Here is a 5480-nt window from a genome sequence, read left to right as displayed (position 1 = left end):
GATTACCTGAGTGTTTTAGTAACACCAGTGATGGATGATATTTTTCTGCATCTCTTTTACCTTTGCTATGCAGTGAAGTTCAATCACTCTGTACAAAGGTTAGATCCAGTTAAAACAGTCTGTTAATTATTTATGAGACAGCAAGAAGACCAATGGGACTTTCACTTGTCCTTCTGGAGAAATAATGACACCATTACAGTCTATTTAACACCATGCAAAACAATATCCACAGGTGACCTTGAAAATCATTGCCAGGTCGGATTTACGGCCATCGTGTACTCTCATCAAGTAAGAAAATCAAAGAGAAGCCTAAAGTTAAATCGGTACTTCAAACAGCAGCAACGTCCTGAGGTTTGATACTAGTCAAATCTCTTCATTTTTCTTTATTTTATTAAAGAGAGCATATGTCTCCCACAGACCAGATCTGATAACTAATACTGTTTTTTTTCAGTTCTAGGAGCCTACTGCATACTTCCACTAAGTGCTGTGATATGACAGAAAGATAGTGGCTGAGATATTGCCATGTCTGTTGAAATGGTTGAAACATCTGTATGTGGAGAAAAATTTCAGCACTTCATTACTTCAGTGTCTTTGCTCAGTCCTTGAAGCTAATGCTGGATGTTGAAAATTTGAAAGCCTTTTTTTTGTTTTTAGGCCACTGGTATATGTAAAATGAGACACAGTTGTCATCTTTCAGGAATGTGAATTAATTTAAAAATTAAAATGCTTGAAACTTTATTTAATGAGTAACTAATTCGATTGCAAAGCGTGGTTTGCCTGTCCTTAATGGTCGTAGGTTATACTGAGGTAGATATAATTTCAGTCCCTAGGTGAGTGTGAGAAGACGTATACATATATCAGAGTGGAGATGGTAGGAGGAAATAACTTAATCTAAATGCTGTCACTGAACAAAACAGCAGTGTGTAAAGACACATGCAGCTGTGAAACTGCAGATGGAATAACAAGAAAACAGAATCTAACTGTGCATGTTGAAGCAGATGTGAAGCAGAGAGCATACTCCAAGCAGCTGATTTTAAAAAGAAATAAAGGTAGCACTGGACTAACTATCATCGATTACTTACACTGAAAAACTTAAAATAGTTATTTGTATACATTTTCAAGAGGTAGACACAGTCCTATAGTCCCACCTGCCTGAACAGTATGGCTGCAGTTCCTTCATGTGATAAAAGATACTGAACTACACGTGCCAGTTCCAAGAAAGCCAAATCTGGCGTTTGAGGAAAGCTGAGCGAAGGCAGAAGGCACAAACATAACAAGTTGATGATTTGTCTTCTATCACAAGCATCTCATTCATGGACTTTTCTTGGCCAAAGGGGTACAATCTTCGCTTTGTCTCATCTGTTCCTTCCTTTTCTACCAAAGTGGTGCCAGCCATTTTCTCCTCCCTTGCAGCAAGGAAATAGCAAGTGGGAAGTTTTCTCCATTCCAAGCTCCTGGTATAAGATTTGATTCAAATACCACTTCTTTATGTTGTCTTAGACTTTGAATATGAGCAGCGTTAACCCTTGGAGCTTAACTCAAGCAACCTCCTCCTTTGTGTGGTTAAAAAGCCATCTGCCCCCGTGGTTGCTCATCTCCAGATGTCACTGCTGCTAGATGTTTTTTTTCCCAGCTTTACCCCTCTGCAACGCCACCGACCTTTGCCTCTGACTTGTCCCATTCAGTCTGCCAGAAAGGCTTACAGAACCTCTGTAAACACAATCATACATTTTTTTCCAGAGTGCCTGATGCTGTACTTGTGATAGATTTATTATCTGTAAATAGCAGTGCATAATACTCAAAGCCTACCTGACTACTACATGGCAAGAGACTCAGCAGAAATTTTAGTGCCTCCTTTTCCCATTGAGCACTTAGAAAACCTTCACAGTTTCTGGAAGGGAGGTGCTTATTGAACTAGTCACTAGAAGGTGCTTCACAAAGAATGTTCTGAGGGTAGAATTACCAGATTTTGCTTTAGAGCAACAGAACCTGTATTTATGTTTGCCCTTTGCATTTCAGAAGCTAGAACAACCGTGTATCCTCCCATAACTCATTAGGAGTAAGGAAACTGTAAATCATTTTATAATCTTCACATCCTCCTACTTATAAAATCTTTGAACTCTGCATTCTGGATTTCTTTTTACTTTTTTAAATCCCATAGTAAATAAACTGGAGACTGTACACAAATCAAATATTAACAACACTAATAACTGAGATCACCTAAATTATGAGAACGATGTCAGCCATTTGCCAACTAAACAGCACATAATCGCTATATGGTTTCCAATTCCCTTCCAGAGTTCTATTAAATTCAGTCTATTTTGGTGGTCTCACACAGTTCCATTTTTCAAGTAGACTGCATATGTTTTTCAAAAAACAAGGTGAAGCAGAGATGCCCATTAATTTCATGTCACGAGCACCATATTTCTGGACTGCTCTTGAAGCTCTCCCACAGTCAACCTCTTTCCACCCTCTTGAACAACCTGATGCACCACGTCATAAGCAGAGCCAAGGTTTGTAGAATAAAGTATCTGTCCAGATGGTTTCATCTGAGTTATCAGTTTGGGATGTAGAGTAACTGCTGACAGGGAGCAGATTCCTTATCTCCTAATGTTCAACATACAACTGGATGGTAAATGAAGCTTTTGACACTGTCTCTAAAATCTGGCTACATTCTCCCATCAAGTGATCTCTTTCTCAAGTCCTCATTTATCACTTTGATATTCCACTTTGAAAGAAACCAAACTTCCAGGGACTAAAGGACCAGAAGGGAACCATTAGGAGGGGATGTTTGGGGAGCAAATTATCCACACAGACCATCAAATTTCATCTATTCATTTTTATAGGTTCAAGACAAACCCTGATCAAAGAGTCCCTCCCTTCCCCCACCCCTCCAACAGCAGCAATTTATAAAGAGAAGCTGTCTTTTTTAAGGAATTCTGCTTGTTTATTTTAGAGGGACCGCTAGAAAACAGAAGTTCTGCAGAGGCCCCTCCAGTTTCTGCTTTGCTTATTCAAACCAGCATTCTTACCAAAATCAACTACTACTTAATTTTGATCTGCCAGAGTTTACCCCTAAAGAACAGGGAGCTGTTCTGTCTGAGCAGGAGCAGCAACCTTTTCTTTCTGACTAGCAGATACATGCTTTTGGTAATTGAATGCAGCTGCTTTCCTTTCTGGCCCTTCAGCTTTTGAAGGAAATCCTGCTCAGGGAGATGTCAGTGCCTTCAGCAGGGATGAGGGAAGGACAACTGGAAGGCTTTCCTTTGCCTCCAAAGGCCAGATACTGTACGATACATTCTTAAATCACTGCAGAGAGTGTAGGTATGATATTACAGGAAAATATGATTTCATTGCCTGTGTTTTAGGGTCTAAGTAGATAGCTAATGCTTCTTTAAGTAGTAGACAGAGTTTCTTAAAAAGATGGTCTTCTCCAGGTGAGATAGCCTTCTGTTCTCTTGAATGGCGACATAAAATGGTTTTGCTAGTGGTATAACATGTATGAACAAGACTTTTATAGGTATGGCGTGATCTCGGTATGGTATTTCACTGATAGACCTCTTGTCTTGCCTGTCAGCATGACAGCCTTGATGGAGATGTCCAGGGACTAGAGGTAAGGGCCTCTATGAGCCTATGTAGTCTTTCTCATCATAGCATGAAATTATTAATGCATGCAAGACACCAGATACAGCCATAAAATAAAAGGGCTAAAATGAACTCTGAAATGTATTGCTTGTTATTTGCAGTCACCAGTGAATATAATTCTATGTTGATAGTTTTACGTTCAGATGATGCTTTAATGTGAGCCTTAGGCTTTCACAAGTGAGTATATACTTCATCACTGCAAATTTTGGGAACATGATTTTAGAACAGAAGATAGATTCCCTGTAAATACAAATGAATATCTTGTGGCAGCTAATGGAAAGTGCACAGTTGAAATTAGGAATTAAGTCTCAGGAAAGTCAATAGCAATAGCAAGACTGTACTCAAATTGAGCAGTTCTGCAGAGATGTTACTGCACGCATGAGTGACAAGGACAGTGGAAGTGCTGTAACTTCTTAAAACAGACCTTAAATTAAGCAGATAGTTTTATTCTCTCAGGCTACAGATACAGGATCCAGTACATAATGCTCAAAGCATAAACCCAGATCAAATCTCGCTGCAGCAGCAGTATACAAAGGAGTAGAGAAAAAGCATGCTGACCGTGCATTGAAGAGAAGGCACTCGAAAGCCCCTGTTTACCCTTGTTTCAGGCACAAGTACAGTTCTTAGTGCATGAGTGATGCAAAAATAACTGGAGGATTGCATCAAGCATTCATCCACGGCAATTTAAATAAAGATGAGCTGACGTGATGGAGATTAACTGCACTGTAAGAATGCCTGCAGTGCTCAGCAGAATGAGGGGCAAGGGAGAAAAAGGACAAGGGGGGGAGTTACACTTCTAGCAAAAGGACATATCACTTAGTCCAGCAAATCAGCATGCCCAAAATTTCATATTACTGACGTAGATCTGGCTCTGGCATGTCTGCATCATGCTGTGTAGGCATTAGGTGCTCTGCATGTTTAACATGTGTCTGTAGTCCAGGAGGAAAATTCTTTCAGTATATGAAAGGGAGCTACAGGAAGAAGGGGACAGACTCCTTAGCAAGATCTGTGGTGACAGAACAAGGGGAAATGGTTTCATGCTTAAAGGGGGGATATTTAGTTTAGACATAAGGAAAAAGTCTTTTACAGTGAGGGTGGTGAGACACTGGAACCGGTTGCCCAGAGAGGTGGTGGATGCCCCATCCCTGGAGACTGTCAAGGCCAAGCTGGACCAGGTTTTGGGCAACCTGATCTACCTATGGATGTCCCTGTTCACTGCAGAGGAGTTGGACTAGGTGACCTTTAAAGGTCCTTTCTAACTCTAAGGATTCTATGATTCTTCCCCAGATAGTTACTGGTAGTCTTACTGGGTCAGAATGAGCCAGGGTTGCCTGCACATCACTGCTGGCAGAATTTTTCACCTGAATCTATAAGCCAACTCTTTTTCATTTAGAAAGCCAGGGAGAATTCGGTCAGGCTCTGAAGAATGAGGAGCTTCCACAGCTGCTGCCCTCTAGCCTTTATGGACATCAGAGAGACTGCACGGCCCTAGGTGAGGAAAGATCACAGCTCTTGAAAACTTATTTATGGGAAGAGAGGGGGAATCTGTGAATATATCAGCAGTGCTTGGCCTCCACTAACACAGGTGTTCCAAATGGCTGAGTATGATGCTAAATCACAGAAGCCAGAATTTCTTGAAGAGAAATAAGCATTTTTATGTCTTTTTTTCCTTCCCTTCCCTTCCTTTCCCTTCCCTTCCTTTCCCTTCCCTTCCCTTCCCTTCCCTTCCCTTCCCTTCCCTTCCCTTCCCTTCCCTTCCCTTCCCTTCCCTTCCCTTCCCTTCCCTTCCCTTCCCTTCCCTTCCCTTCCCTTTCCCTTCCCTTCCCTTTCCCTTT

Source organism: Gallus gallus, chromosome 2, assembly GCF_016699485.2.
Source record: "Gallus gallus isolate bGalGal1 chromosome 2, bGalGal1.mat.broiler.GRCg7b, whole genome shotgun sequence".
NCBI lineage: Eukaryota > Metazoa > Chordata > Aves > Galliformes > Phasianidae > Gallus > Gallus gallus.
Note: the sequence above shows the minus strand (reverse complement) of the source record.